Source organism: Globicephala melas, chromosome 2 (genome assembly GCF_963455315.2).
Source record: "Globicephala melas chromosome 2, mGloMel1.2, whole genome shotgun sequence".
Classification (NCBI taxonomy): domain Eukaryota; kingdom Metazoa; phylum Chordata; class Mammalia; order Artiodactyla; family Delphinidae; genus Globicephala; species Globicephala melas.
In genome coordinates, this window is record NC_083315.2 from 63,505,284 (window position 1) to 63,528,511 (window position 23,228).

The window sequence follows — 23,228 nt, forward strand, 5'->3', positions numbered from 1 at the left end:
ACAGCCACTTGCCAGTGGGACACCTGGGCTTCACCAGCTCTTACTGGCCTGGCTACATTCCAGGTGTTCCACCCCTTTACACCCTGGCACACAGCTGCAGCTCTATTTTAAGATCCTCTCCTGTGGATCGTAATTACTTTAAAAAGTACCTACACTCTCACCTTTCTATGTGAATACAGATGAGCTTGGCCTTCTGTCCGTGGCACTGCCCCATGTGACCTTACGAAAGAAACCTGAACTTGAGGTCAGCAGATCTGGATTCTAGTCGTGGCTTTTCTGGTAAGTAACTGTTTGGCCTTGAGCAAGTCATTTCTCTTTGTGAGTCATGGTTTCCCCTTCCAACCAGTGAATAATGGTAAGATGCTCCTTAAATAAGGCCATAAGGCCATGTATGTGAAAGTGTCTTATGAAATGAAAAGTACTTTATAGATCTTAGTCATTACCCTGCTCTCTGATCATCTCCAAAGACAAATCCTCCTTCTGTGCTCTGGTGCTTAACTAGGGCCTCACATGGGAGTCACCTAGAGAGCTTTTCAAAACTGCCTATGCTCACCCTGACATAGTCTGATTTAATTGGTTCTGGGGTGTGGCCTGGGCATTGGTGGTTTTTAAAGCTCCTTGGGTGATCCTGATGAGCGGGCAGTGTTGAGAAGCACCGATTCCTTGGAATGAGGAGGGGACTTGGGATAAATTGAGGGAGTCTCAGAGACACTGATCCCTCCTCCTTATTCCAGGCTGGGGTGTGGTCTCCTTTGTAGACCTCGGTGCAGCCCAGGGACCCTGAGCACCTTGCTGATGAACCTGATCTTCCTAAATCTCTGGCCAGACCTTTAGCTGGGGCATGGGATTCCTGTCTGTGAGCATAGCAGGACTTTCTGGAATAGTTTGACTGGGAGAGTTAGCCAACAGCCTGTTTACAGATGTTTCATTATTTTTAATGAAAACCAGCTCCCTCTCCATGTGGGGACCGGAAGCCTGCTGTCCATCTCCACTTGTGGTGCTGGTAGAACATCCACATTCCACACACATCCAAAACGCCACCTTGTCTGCCCTCCCCCACCCCCACTGACCCACCCAAGCACACACCTGCTGCTCCTGACTTCCTATCTCAGCCAGTGACGTCACTGTCCTCCGCGTCCCCCGGACTGGAGAAGAGACCTTGTAGCGTATGTGACGAATGGAGGTTCTGGACTTTGACCCTCTGGGTTCAAATCCTAGTGACCTCTGACAAGTGACTTAGCCTCTCTGTGCCTCAGTTTCCTGTCCCAGGAAAGGTGGACGATGATAATTCCTCATTTAATTTGTCAGAATCAAATGAGTTAATTTTTGTAAACTGCTTGCTAACTTGCACGTAGTAAAAGCTCAAAGAATGTGAGGTCGTCATATTTATACCTTCTTCCTTTTTTCCCACATTCAATCAACAACTCAGAGCTGTTAGTTCCAGCCCTGAAATGTTCCTTCCATGTTCTTTTCCTCCCCACGTGCTTACTTACGTCCATACACCCTCCTCCCTGTCTTCAATCCTAATCTTTAATCTATCCCCCGTCATGCCACCAAACCCATCTTACTAAAGCAGAGTTCTGTTTGCATAACTTCCCTAACTTAAAAAAAAAAATTGCTGGCTGCCCCTTTCCTAAACACAGAATAAGGGCCAAGCTGTCTCAAATTCCTGCCATGGAGTGCGTCTTGCAGGGAGGTCTCTCTGAACATTAGCTCGTTGATCCACAGTCTGTTGGACCGTAGGGTGGCCTGAGCTTCGGGCCAGCTTCATGTCCAGAAGCATGTCCGTGCCTGTATCTTGTTTACTATTGCATCACCCCAGGGTGTGGCCGGGTTGAAAAGGCTCTGTTTGGTTTTAACCAAACATGGATAGTCTCATGTGGGACTGAAGCACATGAGAAAGTACTTTTTGAAGACACATAGGTCAGTGATTATTTTTAAATACTTTCCCTAAAACGTGAATTCGTTTTTTCCAGTAGTTTTCAGCTACATATTCTATTCCCTATGAGTTGTAAAACATGCTGGAAAAGCTACCTAGAAACTAATGGCAAAACTCTAAGGAGGAAAGGATTGAAACAGCAGGGAGTGTTGACTTGTTTCCAAAGCCATCTGATGCTGCTTAGTGAAGAGGTAATCCTGTAAGTGACAGCCTGAGAACTTCCTCCTCATGAAGCATATTTCAGGATGATGGTCATGCGGATGGATCAGTCCTTTGCGTTGCTGCCAATGGAGCCAATGGAGCGGGGACCATAGCAGCCACTCACTGCTCTGGGAGCTGGAATAAACGGGGTCGTGGGGAGCATGTCAGGAGTGTGTATGCAGCCCACCGGTGAACCGCACTACTTTCACTTGGACCAGTTTCTAGTTGAGCAGCTGTTTGCACAGCAGCCCTGGTTTGGAATCAGCTATAGGATGAGCAGAAGCAAGTGAGTTATGTGTTGTGACTGTACACAGACATCAATAAATTCCACAAATATTCCCCAATATGGGTAAAAGAAGCAGCGGGCTGAAGGGCTTCGGATGAAAGATGACTCCTAAGTGATCCTTGCCCTTTTCTGTAAATGGAATGTGCAGTAGGTTCAGATCTGCCTTCTCACCATTGCAATTATAGTTAATCCACCTTCAAAGATGAATTTGGGTAGGTCAATTTGTTGTGGCTGTTCGGAGAGGTCGCCCAGAGGCAAACTCTTCTCATTACTTTGCTCTCTTAGTTCCCTCTAGTGTCCAAATTGGGACACAGCCCTGTCTAAAGGGAACATAACCTGGTACCTGCAGAGTTCAGCTTATGTTCCCATGATTGGGAAACAAGAACGACCCTAAGTACCAGACTTGCCACTTGTCAGACTGTGAGGCCTGTCTCATCTCTCTAAGCTTCAGTTTCCTCACCTGTAAAATGAGAATGATAATACCTACAACATCAGTGTTCTTGTGAGGATTAAAGGGAATACTGTAATACGTGGAAGGTACTCCAGCATAAGGAAATAGCTCCCCAAAATACATCGTCGTTATAACTCCCGGCCATAAACTCATTCAAAGAAGGATGGGAAAGGTTTATTTATAGTACTAATCAGTTTGCATTATAGCGATTGTTTATGCACCATTTCTTTGCTGGATTGTGAACCAGGAGGTAAGAGCCACTATCTCAACACTTCTTATAGCATCTGCCCATGGCTGGAACTCAGGAAATAATTGTTGAATGGATACTGAATAAAAACTTATTTTCCTCAGTCTTAAAAATATTGTACATTGTAATATAAATTTAGTGTTTCCAAACATCCAAGTAGGCCATATAGATTCTAAGGGCTCTATAATTCAGCACTGTTTGACAACTTCACCTTGTCCTGAAATTCTCTGGCCCTGGAATCCACCTTGGAGTGTCCATACGTCCCATCGTAAAGTATGGAAAAGCATGTTTTGCAGGGTTAAGTCTAGAATGGGGACTGCTGAGCTCTGAACCACCGAGGAATCTGAAAAGGAGCATGAGTGCCTAGGACCAATGTGGAAGAATTTAGGAATGATGGAGTAGAGATTTTTGGAAGTCAGAACCAAGAGACTACCCAGGCTGCCTCTCTTGAACGTAAAATGAGGGTGATGGTCCTACCCTGAAGCACCTGGAGTACACTCTGAAGGGCCAACCCAATGAACAAGCACCCAGATGAATTCAATTATACAAATGTACTTGCCTCTTTAAATGTCATCTTGGACAGACTTCAGAGAGAACAGACAGTAACTGTTAGGAACATGCATATTTTCTTTATCCAAAAGTGATTCTTCTAATACCACAAGTCCACAAACACACAACCCAGAAGAGAAAACAAATGAGACCAACAAATAGATTAGTTTTAAGCACAAAAAGTATGAGAGAAACGTCAACTGTGTTTTCACTTTTAAGGACCTAAATTTTGGAAGAGAAACATACTTCTTCTGAGTTGCATAGCCCCTTCACAAGATGGGGAAGCTGACTTTGACCTTGAGAACTGATTAGAAGCTGGTAATTGCAAGATTTATAGAGTGTACCATCTGTTCTTCGTTTATAGCCTTAAAATAATGTAAGGAAGATGGAGCCTATAAAACCCCAACATTTTTGATCTTAACAACTTCACAAGGGAATGTAACAGTCGGTGAAATTAGAGTGCTGGGGTTTGTAGCCTTTACATATTGGCAAATAACCAGATTTGGGGGCCATGAAATGATTGTGAAGAACTCCTGGAGGGGATGTAGTCTCTGCATCATCAAAATCTTGCCCTCCATCCAAGGAGAAAAGAGCTGGGACATGTATGTGAAGAGCCGGGATCCCTTTGAGACAAAAAGTGAGGCTATCCTGAGATCTTCTTCTTTAAATAATATCAAAAATAAAATACCCGTCAACTACAATGCATCACCTGTTTGAGAAATGATATTAGAAGTAAGATGCTGGTAAAGTTCATTGTTTTCAACTGTTTTAGTTGCTGGGAGTAAAGGAGTGAACATGGCTCAGGTACATCCTGTTTTCATGCTGCTTGTATTCTCGGAAGAGGGAGACAATACACCAATAAACAAGATACTTTCAGATAATAGTTTAGAAAAAATAAAACAATGTAATGGAGTAGAAAATGACGACAGCTAAGGGTGAAAGGCAAGGCTATTTTTTTTTTGTTTTTATAATGAAAACATTTCAAGCAAATACAAAAGTAGAGTGTAATGATTCTAATGCATTCCCCAGATTCAACAATTATCAATTTTTCCCACATTTATTTCATTTGGCCCTTTTCCTTTCTTCTCTTTTTTTTCTGAAATATTTTAAAACAAATTCCAGATATCATTCACTTCACCCCTACATAGTTCAGTATGCATCTCTAGTAATTCAGAGCTGGGTAAGGTTTTTTTTAAACTTTTGTTGAAATAAAGTTATAATTCATAAAAATTGTGTAAATTATAAAATTATAAATATATGAGAATATAACATAACCTGACATTTTAATAGTAATTATAGTTATATAAATCATATAACATACTATTATAAAATTATAAAACAATTACTAAACATTATGAAACAACATTAAAAATAAAATTATATGGATAACTAATAAGGACCTACTGTATAGCACAGGGAACTCTGCTCAATACTCTGTAATAATCTATATGGGAAAAGAATCTAAAAAAGAGTAGATATATGTATATGTATAACTGATCCACTTTGCTGTGCACCTGAAACTAACACAACATTGTAAATTAACCATACTTGAATAAAAATTAAATATATATATATATATATATATATAGCCATAATCGAATCACCCAAACTTAGTAACTGTTTGAATTTAGGTGCTTTTTCTTCCATCTTTTTTTTTTTTTTTTTGCGGTACGTGGGCCTCTCACTGTTGCAGCCTCTCCTGTTTTGGAGCACAGGCTCCGGACGCGCAGGCTCAGCAGCCATGGCTCATGGGCCTAGCCGCTCCGCGGCATGTGGGATCTTCCCGGACCGGGGCACGAACCCGTGTCCCCTGCATCGGCAGGCGGACTCTCAACCACTGCGCCACCAGGGAAGCCCTTTCTTCCATCTTTTAAAAAAGATTTTTACTGTAATATAGCAGACTGTTGAAAAGTACACATATAAGGTTATAGTTTGCTGAAGTGTCGTCAAGTGAACACATCTGTGTAACTACCACTCTGGCACTCCAGGGGTTTTGTTTGTTTGTTTTGCAGTTTATTTATTGAATAAACTTATCATCATCCTATTGTTTCCCACATACCAGATTCATTCAACCTTTCTTCTATTCCCATGTTTTCTGTAAGACGGTCATTAGATGCAGACTCTAGACCAGGGTCAAGATCAGTAATACAGCTGAGCCGTGATGGAACCTGGGGCAAAGGGAAAACCAGTAATTCTGATTCTGTCTTTATGTAATTTTTTGGTATTTTGTTCATAAATGTTTTGCATTCATTTCTATTTTTAAAAACATTGCATTAAAATGTTGTTTATCTTGATCATTGACTTTTTTGGCACCCCCTAGTATCAGCTCTGGCTAGAGGCTTGGTCAGTCTCAGGTTCAATTTTTTGTCAAGAATACTTCATAGCTGATTATTCATCCCTTGTGCATCACATTAAGAGGGACTGGTATCCAGAGTATACAAAGAACTCTCAAAACTCAACAGTCAGAAAGCAAAGAACCCAATTTTTTAAAACAGACAAAAGGATGAACATATACCTCACCAAAGAAGATATACAGATGGCAAATAAATATATGAACAGCTATTCACATCAGTCATCAGGGAAATGTAAATTAAAAACCACAGTGAAATACCATTACATACCTATTAGAATGGCTAATATAAAAATTCTGATAATACAAAATGCTGACAAGGATATGGAGCAAATGGGACTCTCGTACATGGCTGATGAGAATGCAATATGATACAGGACAGACACTCTAGATAGCAGTTGGATATGTTCTTACAAAGTTAAAAATAACTTAAAAAATTAAACATATATTTACCTTTTGACTGAGCAATCTCTGTAGGGATTTATTTTTTATAGAGAAGGGAAAACTTACATGCACACAAAAACCTGTACATTAATTTTTAATAGCAGCATTAATAGCAACATTATTCATAATTGCCCCAAACTGGAAACTACTCAGATATTCTCCAATGGATTTAAAAAAAAAATGTGATACATCCATGAATGGAATGCTACTCACGAAAAGAAAAGAAAAAAGGAATGGGCTATTGCTACAACACAACAACGTACGTGACTCTCAGATGCGTCATGCTAGGTGAAAGAGGCCAGCTTCAAAGGATAACATACTGCGTGATGCGCTTCACGTCACAGTCTGGAAATGGCAAAAGTATAAGAACAGATGAGTGGTTGCCATGGGGTGGGGACAGAAACTGACTACGAGGGGGCAGCATGAGGGAATTCTTTTGGGTGTAGGCATTGTTTGGTATCCTGTTTGTAGTGGTGATTACAAAAATCTATGTATGTGGAAAACCTCACAGGACAGAACAACGGCAAAAATGGAGTTTACTGTATGTAAATTTTTAAAAAATAATAAAAATTATTGATGTGTGGTTTCAAGTGTATATGCCAACTAGTCCATCCTTATCAGTCCCGAAAACCTGAAGTGCTTAGTAAATAAACAAAGGCCAGTGTGGCTGGAGCTAAGGGCTGGGAGGAGACACAGTGACATCAGAGAGAAGGGCAGGGCCAGCCCATGTAGAGCCATAGAAAGACTTGGAAAGGAATCTGTTCTGGCTGCTAGGTGGAAAATGGATCTGTAACAGTGAATAATGGGAAAAGGGATTTTTCATTTAAAAAAAAAGAAGATTAATTAAAGAGGAAAGTAATCATTCTTTGAGAAGAGAGTTCCAAATGATTGGAACATTGAGACTGAAGACTGGGTGGGACAAGAAAGCAGTTTGCATTTAAAAATGTGGTTTTTTCTTGTGGTTACAGAGAATTTCCATGTCTGGCTAACGCTGATGACGAAGGGTCAGGGCTCCTTCCAATGTGTTTTCTTGGCTTTCTGCCGCAGAATAAACAAACGTGGTGTCTCCAAGCTTTCTTGAGGGTCCCAGGTACAGGGTGACCCAATCCAAACCACAGAAGCTTTATGGCCAGCTTACCGCTTGGGTCCTGTTGCTATAAACACGCCACTCGGGGCAAGTTTGAACACATCCTGAAACTCGTTTTTATGCCATCTCGACTCTTCATGGACAAGTGAGGCTCAACCATGGAGCACAGTGCATCACGGGAAGGGCTCGCACCTCTGGCCTCAGAAAACACTGGAAAATGAGGCTACTGAGAGGCCCGTGAGTCACTACCTGAAATGCCTTCTCTTTTAACGCAGAAAAGAGATGATACTTGAGCACCAACAGAGGTGTCTATTTGCTGGACTCTGGCTGGCAGCAGAAATGCCAAGCCAAATGCCAACAAAATGGCTATACAGACATTAATCCTGTGTGAGAGAGAGAGAGAGGTTCAAGCCTGAGCTCTGAGAATCACTGACTCCCTTTCTGCTAGCCCAAGGTAGGCAATTCCCATTCAAAGGAAGCATTTCATCTGGTTCCTGGGTTGTTTGTGCACCTCTTTCCTGATTCATTCTCCTCTTCAAAGCCCTGGTCACCTTGGTCACGGGCGAATGTCTCCTCTTGAAATCACTTAGCGTGAGGACCACAGCCAAGCTCTGTGGCTCAATTTCAAATTCCCTTTTAAATGTGACCATTGGATACACTTTGCCCACGCAATCCTAGTCTTTGTGTATACTGAAAACAAAGAGGAGACTCTGACTAAGGGATTTAATTCTCTGCCTACACAAACATTGGTAATTACTAAAAACAAAACAAGGCAAAAATAGACTTTAAAAAAACTGGAAATAAAAGTTTCCTTTAATTAACACCAGAAAACCCAATGAAGGAGAATTGGTCAGTGAGTTCCCCAGAACATCCAATGCATTGCCTTTCATGTGTTCATCAGCGTCGATGTTAAAATGACCAGGACCAAGATGACACCTGGGAAAATAACAAACAAAAACAAGACGTGAACGGGGAGTCAGGAGAGGTGGGTCCATGGCATGGATCTCAGGTCAAATAACTGTAGCTTTGGAGATGTCAGTGAGCCTTGCCCCTCCTGGGGTCTCAGTTTCCTCAGGTGGAAAATAAAGGGCTACGACTTGATCTATATCTCCAAAACCTCTTATACCTGGAACATTTCCATACTGCTTAAACTGTCCAATTTTTATTTTTGGTCTTAAATTTTTCACCTTCTATTTACCATATATGTCCTCATGTCTGTGGGAAGTCTCTACTTGAATGTCCTGCTATTACCCCAAACCAATTAAGTTAAAATCACATCTCTGGATCAGCCCTCTCAGTCAACCATCCTTCTCTCCCCCTTTATCTCAGTGATGACGGAATTTATGGTACAACCTAAATGATAGTTTTCCTTCTTAAACGTCCCCTTCCTCCCTCTATATTTGGGAGAGAAGTAAGGGTTGTCTCCCTTCTCCCACGTCTGAGTTTCCCTGGCCTCTGTCCCTCTGAGTCCGGTTCTCTTCCTGGTGACTCTGAGTTCTGTGTGGGTCACAACTCAGGTCAACACTGGGCAGGCGCCCCCAGCATCCTGCTGCTTCCTGAATAACGGCCTACGTGCAGGGGAAGGCAGATGAATGCGTCTCTTTTCTCTTCACAATGTTATCACACAAACAGGAATAAATAAATGTTTCAGGCTTTCCTAAAGGTTGGAAATACTAAAGTTACAACAAATAAAAGAGACAATTTTAAGCAGCCATCCATACCACTTTTCTTGGAAAAGAATCCAAGAAATTAAATGTCTCATAGGAGGAAACTCTTTCCTTGCGGGCTCTCCAGAACCCAAGTTTGCTCCCTTGATCTTATATCTGCTTTCCTTTCGAAGAGACAGCCTCCCTCTGCAAACCTCCCCACGCTGGGGTGTGCATCCCTTCCCATGTTTAAGAAATACCACCTCCCACCTATAGGGACAGGTCTGTCACACAAGGATCTCCACACCAACCCAACTCCCCAGGAGTTCGTTTAAACCAAGGCTTAGTTATTCCATCCAGAATGGCTCGGCCAAATCGTGCAAGCTGTACGTGGGCTCTGCAAGTCCTCCAGAGCCAGGTAGGCTGTGGGGTATGTGGGAACCCCATACCTGGTCCTATTTAAGGTCTTCCACCAAAACGTGGCCTGAAAATGGACCTCCTTACCCTCCATCAGTGAACGACAGCAGTACGTTAAATCTCCTATTATGAGAGTGAATTTGTCTATTTTTTCCTTGTAGCTCTGTTGCTCTATGTAAGTTGAAGTTAAGTGCATACAAATTTAAAACTTCCTGGTAAATTGGACTTGATATGAAGTGCCCTTGTTTATTTCTAGAAACGCTTTTGCTTTCAAGTCTACTGTATCTGTTATTATATAATTTCCTTTGGGTTTATATTTGCACAGTATATCTTTTCAAATTCTTTTACTTTCAACCTTTTTGTACCATTACGTTTTATTTTTTTAATCAATTTTTAAAAATTAAGACGAAAAGATGGGGCTTCCCTGGTGGCGCAGTGGTTGAGAGTCTGCCTGCCAATGCAGGGGACACGGGTTCGTGCCCTGGTCCGGGAAGATCCCACATGCCACGGAGCGGCTGGGCCCGTGAGCCATGGCTGCTGAGCCTGCGCGTCCGGAGCCTGTCCTCCGCAACGGGAGAGGCCACAACAGTGAGAGGCCCGCGTACCGCAAAAAAAAAAAAAGAAAAGAAAAGAAAAAAGAAAATGGACCTCTTTATTTTTCAAATACCCGTGGACTAAGAGTTGGTGCACACACACCCCTCCCAATGACAAACATTAATTCACAGGATAGCATAGAGTAACTTTAGACCCATAAGGAGAAAAGAAAAACTTGTTTTCCCCTAACTTACTGTACTTTGCAAGGCTGCCCCCTTGAAATTTTACTTTACATTCTTTTGGGGACCGGAATATGCTTCTATGCTCAACTCTTCCCCCACCCATTCTTCTTTCAAATTGTACTCCCTTAGTCTGGCCCAGAATAAGAAAAGGGGCCTATTGGTCATATACCTTTTAATAGTAGCTTGTGGAGCTTCTCAAAGATCCCCCCTAGAAACTTGGGAAATATTCCTTGTAATATGAGAGACAGATGAAACTCTTAGATGATGGGGGCCTGCTGCTCCCAATTCCTCTCTGAGTTGGGGGCAAGTGAGGAAGGCATGTGTATGTAAGGGAGAAATTTTCCCAGTTATAATAGCAATAAAAAGGGTGATGCCTGACCCGTGCTTACCAATTTTTATAGCATCTCTCAATCCTGACTGTGCATTAGAATCACCTGGAGAGCTTTAAAAATACCAATGCCTCACCCCTGAACTATTAAATCAGAATCTCTGGGAATGAGGTCTGGGCATCACTGTTTGTCAAAGCCTGTAGGTGATTCTGATGTGCAGCAGGGCTGAGAACCACTGATGTGTAGGGATGGGAAATTATCACAGCTGGAAGAGGTCACGTTTTGTTGTGCCTGAAATGAATTCTGCAGCCCCAGGCAGCCTTGTTCCATCAGGCTCCTTTGGGCATCCAAGATTCTCAGTGAAATTTCAAATAGTGTGGAGAGTGAGGTATCGGGTTCCTACGATGCAGCTGTTACGGAGGGTCTGGAATGACGGTTATCATCCACCCCAGTGGAAGTTTCCCACCACATACGCAGACTTATTTTTAATGTAAAGAGATGACTGCAGTTACCATACAGCGCCTCATAGAGAGTGGACTCTCAACAAATACAGTACTTGTTGTAATAACTCGTTATTTCAAGAGCATAAATGGGCACTTACCCTCTTCTACCACGAGATGGCGACCTACGAAAGATCACTGTAGAACAATGTTTCAACTCTGCCAAAACAGAAAGGGATGAATAGCAGAACCTAGAGATAAAAAACGCAGCATAGGTGTGGGCATATGGGTGGGGGGCGGGGGGGCGGAGGCTTTTGTTTTTGGTTCTTTATCCTTTTAGATAAGCAGATCAACAAAATTCAAGGTGGTTTAAAAAAAGTGAGAACGCAATGGATTCACAGGACTCATCTCCTAAGAGGCTGAGCTCCTTGGTTGACATCTATGTGCTTCATGGCATCTCGGGAAGGTAGGCCAGGGCTGAGCACTAAGCTACTTTACGTATAAGGTCAGTAAGTAGCCCCAGTTCGGTTGCTCTGCCAATACATCCTCTTCCAGGAAACATGTTTCCAAGTCACCCTGGTCCCTAGATCTCCTCACCCACCCGCCTGGGGAGTTTCAGGGAAACAACTAATCTGCGGAAACAGATACAATCAGTTATACATCAATTAATACAACCTCTGGACAAGCGCCTTTTAATCAAGCTGGCCTTGGCACCAGGGAAAGTTGGTGGGATTTCTTGCCTACTTGCTGGTCCTCGGAGAGGCAGTGGAGTGGCATCTCACGAGCAGTGTTTGATTGATAGGCTGAGATCTAGGTCCTAGTGTCTAAAGAGCATGTATACTCCAGGCGACGGGAGGCTCCACCGTGCCTTGGCTGCGTGCTGCCTCCTGGGACACTGGGCTCCAGGCGGTCAATCACTGCCAGAGAGGTAGGGCTCCCTACCTGGCCATCTGCTCCGGCAGTACCCACGCTGTCCATAAAGCCAGTCACTTGACCCTGGAGGGGAGAGGAGGCAGACAGCACACCACGGGGATGGCCTGCTGGCGACTAAAATCTTTGTACTGCTGGATACTGCTGAAGAGGAAATCGTAAATTCACAGTCTTCAGGGCGTCGGGGCCATCCTTTGACATGTCTCTAGAAAGTATCCTGTCCCTTCCCTGCGATGGCTATTCCAGATCTTCACCACTACTCTCTAATTCCACCCTTACTTCAACTCCCCTGTCAGTAGATGGGTTTGCCTCCTGGTTCCCAGAGAAAATTGAGATCGTGCAGCATGAAATTCCTCAACTTCCAGCTTCCCTCCTACGGATGTGTTTATGTCTGCACCCCTACATCCCCCCACCGACGTCGGAGAGCAGAGATGTCCGGCTCGTATGGAGACCAGAAGCTCTTCACCTGTGTCCTGATTCCAGAGCCTTCGACCCCTCCCAGGGTTCTCTGGGTCTTTGCTCCACCAACTTTCACGTCTCTCTGTCTTTCTGGCTCTTTCCATGTGCAAGCTCCCCCATCATCAAAAAATGAAACAGAACAAAACCAAACCTGTAGGAGCCCATCCTCCAGCCTGTCTCTGTTCCCTCACACCTAAGTGCTCAGCTTCAGACGGGGGACAGGTGTAGAGACATAGCGGGGTGAGGGAGGAGGGGAAGCCCCTTCCCCTCTTCTCCCCACCCTACCAGTGGTCTGTTACCACTCAGCAGTGGAGCAGTGAAAGTAGACGCAGGACACCAGCAGCAGCACTGCTGTATAAAGTGACAGTGACCTTGAGGTTGAGCTGCTGACATCCGAGCTGGCATCAGAGGCTTCTGCAGGCTGCCGAGACTGTGCGCAGTGGGCCCCTGTCCTAGGTTGCCCTGGGCCTCACCTCCCGCCAAATCGTGCCTTCTGTCTCCAAGACCAAGGCCAGAGTGGACACAAGCCAGGCAAGAAGCCTGTCCTGTCTGAGGATCAAATGGAGGCAGGAGTGGCAGCAGAAATAGCACTGAGGGGTGGACATGCTCCGGGCCGAGGTCAGAGTGGGCAGCCAATGGGCACGTGCAGCCTGTGGAGGAAACATTGCGAGGGGGGACTTGGACTAATGTTCATGTCACCCTCCATGTTCAAAGAGCAGAGAACCGCCATGCTCAGAGTCCCGTCTGGGAAGTCTTCCAGACAGGCCTGGTGTCACAGGCACGCCTCTCCCTCGGGCTGAGTACGTCCCTCTCTTGCAGATGCTGTTGCTGAGCACTGACTCAAAAGCCTCCTGGATGCAGACTCTTCAATTGTCCCAATCATTACAACAAAAACAGCATTGTCTGAGCTCATCCTATGTGCCCAGCAATATGCTAAATATTCTGCATACCTTATCTCAGTTCACTTAATCATCCCCAACTCCATGAAGTTTTATTATCTCCATCTCACACAAGAGGAAACTAAGACTCAAAGAAGTCATCACCCAAGTTTATGTACGGAACTAGTGAGCGCTGAAGCCAGAATTTGAGCCCCAGTCTGTTTGACTCCGTGCCCTCTTGATTCTACGGCCCAAATGGCTGTAACAAGTATGAGTTTGTTCCAACAACTCAGGGGCAAGAAGAGTCGTATGCTAATTGGCAAGGTCTCATTGGCCAGGGTCAGCAAGAGGGCCGATACCAGCCCTGGTCTTAGCCCATTTTCTCTAAAAAACAAGAGGCAAAGCTTATATTTGTAAAGCTTTATGGGGAGGGGAGTTAATCCCACGGCTGAGACTGAGAGAAAGAGGAAGTGGGGCAGACAAAGAGCAGAATAAATGCAAAGTGGTCCATTATGGAGCTGGCTGTGGCGCCACAGGAATTAAAAGGACGGTTCAGCCACGCTGGATGTTTCCAGGAGACCACACGAAACCACGGCACCGTGGAAGGGTCTGTCGGGGAGAAGAGTTAGGAATCTCTCGGTTGCTTCCTCCCTGTTGTGGGTCTCTCTCTGGTCGAAATTCACCCTGTGGGGCACTAACTCTCTTGTACTTACGGGTTGTGTAGCTGGGCCCTCTGGGCAGCTGTGGGGCCAAATTCAGTGGGTCCAGGTCAGGGTGGACATGGGTCCGGGGGCTGTTTCAGCTCCTCCCATCACAGGGGACATAATAAAGGTCATGCCCAAACCCAGGGCTCACTCCGCGGTGGCTGAGGCAGGCTGCTCTGTTAGGAGGTGGGTGACAGCCTCGGTAGAGCCTCTCCACTGAGCAGGGCCAGGAAAAGAGCTTGGTGGGAGGCCAGTGGGCTCGAGCACATTTGCTTTCCATTTCCTTTAATACTAAGTCCAGGTTCCTTAGCATGGCATCCAAGACCCTCCACGGGGAGGCCTTAGCCGAGTTTTCCAAGCTAGCCCACTGCACCTCCATTCACACCCCCGTTCAGGGCCACCATCAGCCCATGAAGCACCTACGTATGAATGAGAAAAAGGTACCTCTCTGGGTGGTCACAGGCCTACGGCTCTGGCTTTGGCTGGCAGAACGACGCTTGAGTGTAAATTAGAAAAGTAAAACACTCTTTTCCTGGTCACAGCTCACCCCAAACTGTACAGCTGGATTTTAATGTGCCCTTTAGCCACCATGCATGGAGGCTTGGCCAATCACATTAAACCCCAGATGAGGAAACAGACCTACAGAGGCAGAGACCCTTGCCCAGAGTCACAGAGACCCAGACACAGGGCTCAGTTTCCGACCTGAATTCAGCTGCTGCCTCCTACTTCACCCCAAGGCCCAGTGGGCAGCTTTGAGATTCCTCCTCCCCCAGCCCACTTAGAAATAATTCTTTTGTGGAATTTCCCAGGGGTGTCTGGCATTGATCCCATGTCTGGCCTGTTCTAGAGCCCACAGCTATGAGAAAAGGGCTGTACCCCAGCTTTCTCTCTCCCCACCCCACCCCATGACCTCCAGAGAATCAGCCCCTGGGGCCTGTGCTAATGACCTCATGGAGGGCTTCCTGTTTTTATATTCTTTCCTCCTCTGCTTGTTTTTTCTACTTTGTTGTTCTTTGATCATTTTTAGTTCTCCTCCCCTAGCCCATCCTGCAAAAATGAAACTTTATTTTCTGTGATTATTTTAAATCCATGTTTAGCCAAGGAGATGTTATACTTCTCTTTTTTCCATTTGGGGAATTGGAGTCGAGGGTACTTTCTCCCCACTCTGTTTCTCCCTCCTCATTCCCCAGGTTTATTTCCCAAATGATAGTCTCCAGGTTCCACAGCTCAGGAGAAGCAAATTCAAAAGCTCTGTCTGCAAGTACCATGTGAATTCAGGATTCTGTCTCTAATAGAGATCTCCCCTCTATTGGACGCTATAGTAGGCAGAAGGGACGAGATCTGCCAGCTCCCCCACTGTGATATTCGCAGCTCCAGGAAACAAAAGACAGAACCCCTGCTTCAAAACCGCACGGACTCTCCATTTCTTCCAAGATCAAGTACAAATTCCTTAGCATGCATCAGAGAGCCTCCAAAGGGTGGGTGGTCCAGGGTAGCTTTCCACCCTAGTTCACTGTTACTCCATCTGCTTTTCCCTCCCTCCACCCTATTTCCTCTATCCCAGCCACGCTAATCTTCTTATCTTTCCTGGAAACACTGTGCTCCTTCCTACCTCCCTACTTTCACACTTGCTGTTCCTCTGCCTGGAATTCTGTTCCCTTTCTTCCTTGGGAACTCTTACTCACCCTTCGAAGCCTAACTCAAATGTCACTTTCTCAAGGCTGCCTTAACCAAGTCCTCCAAGCTGAATTTGTTACCCCTTCCTCTGTGTTCCTTTGGCTCTTTTTTCCTAAGAGTAAATAAAAATGTATTATAAGAGTAAATATAAATTTCCATAACTTCATTTATATGCTCTCTTTGGTGGTATTTGATTCATTTGACCATATCCTTTTTTTATTGTTCTAGTTTCCTCCTCTCCTTCATTGAATTAGTCCTGTGTATTTATTTGCTTATAAGTCTCTGAGATAAACGTTTCCCTTTCTCCTATTCTGTGTGTGCACATGAATGTGTGTGTGTGTGTGTGTGTGTCTGTATGAACGTTTTGCTAATTATAGTGTTGAAATATGATTTATGCCAAAGGGCCTGTGGGGCAAGGCCCCTGTGGGAAGGTGTGAACTGCAAAGGTTGGTCACTCACAACGTTGATCTCTCACAGGAGGTTGTGGCCCATTTAACGGGAAGCCAGAACCTGGGGCAGGTGGGAAAAGAAACGCTTGTGTCTTCAGGGCAGTGCTTATCAAAATAGTGCTTGTGAATCAACCATCTCAGAATCACCGGGGAATAGAGGTCGGGAGATGGGACTTGTTAAATATTGGGACTCTGGGGCCCAAATTCAAGCTTTTTGAATCCAACTCTCTAGGGGTAGTTCCCAGGAATCTGCATTTTAATAAACTACCGGGAGGTTGTTTTGCACCAGCGTTTGAGAACCACTGACCCGGGTGCTTTGGGAGCTGGAGTTCATGCCACTGAAACTGTGCTTGTCAAGGTCGCTAGTTGTCACACCTCCTGAATGTCCGATCTACTGGCTGCTTTCAGGCCTCTTCATATGCTCCCTGCTGGCTTGGGACTCAGGGAAGCATTGCCTCTTTTTTGAAACTCTTCACTCCCTCACGCTCTGTGATGCTCCCCCGTTCCTGGTTCATATCCTACCTCCTTAATCATTTTTTCCCATACTCCCCACCAGGCTCCTCTTTCTCCAAATGCCCCCTCACTCTTGGGGCCTCTCCCAGGTCCTGACCTCAGCCCTGTCCTTGACATTCCACACCACACCTATGGCTTCCACCACTGCTTGTGGACGCGGATGGTGTCTAAGTTCATGTTTCCAGCACAGACGCTCTCCTTGGCCTCTGTCCTGTACACACACCTCCCTACGGGAGCTTCCACTGGGACGGTCCCAGGCCTCCTAAATTGTGCATTTCTAAAACTTTTCTGTGTATCTTCCTCCTATATTTCCTATCTTTGTGGACACTGAACTGGTCACCTGAGGGTCATCCTACCCCTGACACTTACTAGCTGTGTCACCTTGCACAAGTTACTTATTTTTCTGTGCCTCCTCACCTGAAATACGGACATCATGACAGATCCTGTCTTTCTGGATTGTGAGTATTAAGTGAATTTGTGCATAGAAAGGGCTTAGAATAGTACCTGGCATGGTTCATGTGCTCAATAAACACTGGCTATTAATAATAATAATGATGACACTAATAATGCTTAGTAGTTAACCATCATTTTTATTACCCTGGTCTCCTCATTACCTGCCCACTAGGCAGTCACCTGCCATTTTCTCTCTTTAACACCCTCTTCCTCTGATATCTGCCCCATCTTCCCTATCACCTCTGCTCAGTCTTGGTCAGAGTATCTTCATGTCTTCCCTGGACTTGTCTAAGACTGGTCTCCCACCTGGATTCCTGTCTCCTTTCTCACCTTTGTGACTCCTTGAAGGGCCCACGCCTTGTTCCTCTTTGTGTCTCCCAGCACCTGAGTGTATATTAAGTATTTACAGAATGAATCGGTGAAACGATGGGTGGATGGTTGGATGGATGGATGGATGGATGGATGGATGGATGGATGGATGGACAGACAAAATCAATGCATTACATAGAAATCTTTGAAGGGGCAAGATGCCTTATAAATCAAGGTGGCGATGGGTAGTTAGGAACTTGGGAAAACAAACTCTAATTAAGGTTGAATCCCCAGAAGGTGCTTCTGAATAGAAAAGGAGCGATGGCTTCGTCAGTTATATTAACTTGTCTGGGGAAGCATGTCTCTCAGAAGGAATGGGATCTGCAGAGATGTTGCAAGAGGAATCAATGTCTACAAGTGGCCAGTGTGCCCCCAGTTATTCTCAAGGGAGACAAGCACTGGACCTGAGGGTCTGAGGTTGTCCTACTGCTGGGGAGAGGGCACTGTTGTCAGAAAGAGGTATTTTATCCGCCTTTCCTGACTCATGTGAAATATTCGCTCTGAACTTTCCCACTTCCTTTCCTCTCATTCCATCCTCTTCGTGGCACTGAGTCTTTTTTACTTTTTTTTTTTTGCAGTACGCGGGCCTCTCACCGCTGTGGCCTCTTCCGTTGCGGAGCACAGGCTCCAGACGCGCAGGCTCAGCGGCCATGGCTCACGGGCCCAGCCGCTCTGCGGCATGTGGGATCTTCCCGGACCAGGGCACGAACCCATGTCCCCTGCATCGGCAGGCGGACTCTCAACCACTGCGCCACCAGGGAAGCCCGGACTGAGCCTTTTTGATGACTAATTTAGTCTGGGGAGCAGATAAGCTTTGTTGAACCCTTGGAATGTCCTCACATTTTATTTTGCTGTCAGTATCCCATGAATGTGGTTCTTGTAGATCTCTTCCCAAGAGCCCAGTCAGCTCCAGATGCACTAGCAGGACTGTGTTTCTGGGCCTATGAAGCTGATGAAGAGATCTGTGGCCATAATAAAGCCACTTGTGACTGCCCCCGGGAAACCTGGGTCACCAGCTGGAGTCCCACGTTGTGGCTTTCCTTAGTCACAGAACTGTGTTCGCTGGTGATGTCAATAATATCTGGTTGAGTTCATCACTGTTCCAGGGAGATGTTACCTAATTCATTGGAAAATCCCCTTTCCAGTTAGCCCACTTAACATTTAACTTTGGTTATTCTGCTTTCGTTATTCATCGATCTCTGATTGATAATATGGAACAAGGATGGCAAATCTAACCAGACGTATTGCCACTATTCCCGCCCATGTTCTCTGCCCACGTTACTGGAATCTTGGCTTTCTTTTCCGTTAAGTTGTCCTCAAATTCTTCTCAACACAGCCTTCCAGGAAAACACTACGAATCAATAAAGTTAATAGATGAGATGTAACCTATTTATCATTCCTAATCTAAAGGTGTCTCTATATATTTTTTACAAAGAAGTAGTATCTCAATTATCTGTTACTGTATAACATGCCAACACTAAAATTCAGTGGCTTAAAACTACAGTTATATTTTCTTATGATTCTATGGGTCAACAACTGGGGCTGAGCTCACCTGGGCAAGCATTCTGCTGACTTTGGCTGCAGACATCTGGTGGCTTGATAGGGAATGGAGGGCCTAAAACGGCCTTGCTCACCTGAATGGCAGTTGGAGCTGGCTGATGGCTGGCCATGCGTCTCCAGCAGCCTGGCACAGGCTACTTCATATGGTGTGCACGTTCTGATGTGTTTTTCAAGCCCCTGTTTGTATCACGTTTGCTAAGGTCCTGTTGGTGCCAAAGCAAATCATGTGGCCAAGCCTAGAGTCAATGTAGAAGAACCTACACAAGGACATGGATTCAGAGAGGCATGATTCATTGGGGGCCACTTCTTTAACCATATACGCCAGACTGGTTGGTACTTCATTGATCAGAAACTTACTGAGTGCCAGATACTGTGCTTGGCACAGAGTATAAAATGACAAAGAAATTGGGAAGCACTTTGAAGACTGGAAAGGCTCTGAGTAGGTGCAAAGAGGGAAGAGTTCAAACTGCTATTTGAATCATGGTGGATGAAATAATCTCTGCACCTGCGTGCGTGTACATGTTAGAAGGATGAGGAGTGTTGAATTGTTTAGATAATTTCTTCTATTCCCCATTTCGTGTGGTTTTGTGCAGCCTTGGTTCGATGAGTAACTTTATTGTTGTCCATTATGATATGTCCCTTAAAGATTTTCTTGAGACTCTAAAACATTCAAAACAATCACATAAGTGTGTTCTTCATGACCACAAAGAGCTACTTGAGACTTTTTTTTTCCCCCTAGAAACCTGGCCAAGTCCTAGACTGAGGCCCATGCTTGCTAACTCTGATATTTCCTCCCTCCCCACATTCCTGCCACCCACAGCTGCTCCGGTCCAGAGGGAAAGTTCAGAGGCCAAATACTTATGGTCCAAACAGCTCTCCAGCAGTGATGGCAAAGAGACAACTCCACTTACGAAAACAAACAATCATTCCCTCCTTTTATATAGCTCTTGAGCCTTCTTTCCAATGCATGTTCACATCCTTTCTCTCATTAGATCATCCCCAAGACCCTTTGAGGTGGGCAGGGCAGATAACAGATGGGGAAACTGAGGCCCAGAGAGGGGAAGTGACTTTCTCAGTGAGTGACAAGGCTGAAAGTATAGCTCCAGCTTCCCAGTTCTAGATCTTGGCGTGTCCAGTACTCACACAGCCACGAACTGAGCTGCATGCTCCTTCCAGGTCTCGGAAGTCTGCTTTCAAACCCTGCTGGGGTTTTCTACTCCACGTCTTACAGTTCCACTAATAGCCATTTTAAACTTGCTTTACTTTGTATTCCCATGGAAAGAATGAGGGGAAATATCAAACATTTCCCTGTGTGCCAGCTTCTAAATCTTTTGTTGCCAGAAGATAGCGGATTCTCTTTGAAGTTCCAATTTCCGGGCCATAAATGATCCAGCCAGCATCCTCCTGATGGATAAACAGAGGCCTGGAGCCAATCGCCCTGTGAGTACCCACCCTACCTCCTCAAAGCAAAATGTGACACAGGAGAAAATTTTAAATGAACATAAAGAGAAGGCTTGGAGAGGATAAGCCACCACCTAAGAGGAGAAAATCTGAGGAAGTCAAGTGTACAGGTGATAGGAGACAACTTGCCTCCAAGCTGTGAGCAGGCTTCGGGTGCCAGGCAGCCCTGCTTTACAACCCCTCCTTCCCTCTCAGCTCATCTTCCTTGAGACAGCTGGTTTTCTGTATCTCCATCGTGGAGCACAGGAACCCTTCAGAAAGCTGGAACCGGAACAAACATGCTGGTTTTCATAGAGAAGGTCGGGGAGGGTGAGAAATGGTGATGCCACTGCTTCCCACATTCCTTCCTCAGGGCAGACATGGTGATCTTTCTGGTTGAGAATGGGAGGGGCTTAGAGCGCTTTTCAGTATAACCCTTGATTAGGCTGCCATGTTGGATGAAATCTCCCTGCCAACTCTGTAGTCCCCGGTGACCCAAAGGCATTGCAGAAAGGAGGAAGAAGTGGGGAAGTATCCAAGTATGTGTGAGGCGGACATTCCTCACTCCTAGGGGCCCCCGTGTGCTAGGTTTTAAATACAGGGGACGTGGTCAACTAGAAACGAGAGCTTGTTGCTATAGGAGAGGTGACTGAAGGACTTCGACACCGGCATCAGAACATCAAAGTTTGCCTTGGAGTCTTTCCATGGCATTAGTGCAGGATCAATACTCATCTATAAGATTCAGAAAACACAAAAGATTGTCAGAAGTCACAAAAGGAATGCTCTAAACCATGTTACTAAACACATTTTATCAAATGAGGGAGGAAAACAGCGGAGCAGCTAAAGCAGAAAGGGACACTAGAACTCATCTGGTCTGGTGCCCCTGGTTAATTGATGAAGAAACAGGACCAGAGTAGGAAAGCAACTTCTTCAAAGCCACACAGCACTGGCAGAGCTGGAACCCAGTCTGCTCACTCCCAGGCTAACCCTCTGTCGACTCACTGCATGCCCTCTCCTTTCTTCTATACCACCCCCGCCCCGCCCCTGTATTCCTCTATTGCCTGACCCAGCACCCCTTCCCTACCCAGCCACCTCCCTCCTCAGTGGGGAAGGTCATTGGTTTACATATTTAGTCACTAGGTGGCTCAGTTTAAATTGTACTAGGAGGGTAGGGTGGGGGGTGGTGGATGGGAGGAATCTTACCCTGCTTTCTAACAAATATGAAAATTTGTTTTTCTGTTCTGAGGCCTTTGAATTGTCCTCCAAATACATTCAGGGCAGAGATGTTAAGTGAGAAGTATCCACTGTGTAATAGGCAAGGAAATTCCTATAAAACTTCAAAAAACATTTATATCCCAATTCATCCTGCCGGTGGCCAGCAGGAGAGAAAGAAGGGATGGAGATGCAATATCCAAGGAGGTAAATACTGACAGGTCTGATACATGTAGTACACATCCCAAGAGCACCCCAGACCTGGGTCTCTAGAAGATGAGTGACTCCCATAGATGACTCTGAATTCAGAGCCTTTGCTTTGACAAGAAGTTGTACTACATTTGTATCCCCCATTAGCACAGCTGGCCCCCATCCTCTGACACCAACTGTCAGAGGAATCTGGCGAGTCCCTTCCTCATCTCGCACAGTGCAAACAGCCGGTAGGCCTGGGCTCTGGTCCTGGGTTGCCTGTTCTGCCACCCCACCACCTTTTATTCTTTCTGTAGTACTTTTGGCCGGTCTCTGGGTTTCATTTTCCTAACATATGGAAATCAAGAAGCTGCAAGCAATTTGACTTCTGGGAATGGATTACAAAAAAGCATTAAGAATTTATGCAAATATTTAGCTGCATGAATGTTCTTTACAACACTGTTATTAACAGAGAAAAAGTTGGAATAACCTAAGTGTTTAGCAGCGGGGGACTGGTTAAATAAACTTAGTACTTCAGGTAATAGAAATGTATGCAGGCATTAAAATGATGTTGAGAAATGTATCTACAACCACAGAAAATGTTAGGTAAAAGACGGGGGAAAAAAATCACAAAAACAGTATAGACAGGATGAACCCATTTTTGCTTTAAAAAGATACATTTGTGTGTGTGTATATAATTATATTATACATAATACATATAGTACCTTATATATTATATATAGTACAATATATATTTCTTATATATAATAACATATATACAGATATATATTTCCTGAGGAGGGTATTCTAATTATCAAACATGGTGTAAAATGCTATACAAATTGTAAAAAGAAATCTTTATTTATCTAGGGGGATACTTTACTTATCTAACATGGTGTTATTGGTGATCGTTCAAAGTAGGTGAGATTATGGGTATTTTACCATTTCTTCTTTTCACTTGTCTCTATTTTCTAACTTTTCTCTAATGAGCAGTGGTGCTTTTGAAAAAGAAAGCAATAAAAAAATGGTATTTTGACAAACAAGGGGGTTTGACTATGATTACTGAAGTTCAATCATGCTCAAGAATTCTGTAAAGAAGACCCACTCCATATAGAACAGTGGTGGGACGGGGAGAGGGCAGGATGCCACACCCTGGCTCAGGGCTGAGGAAGCCACTGCCTCCTTGACTCTGGCCTGTGTGCTCCACATAGATATCCTCTCTGCCCAGCTCAT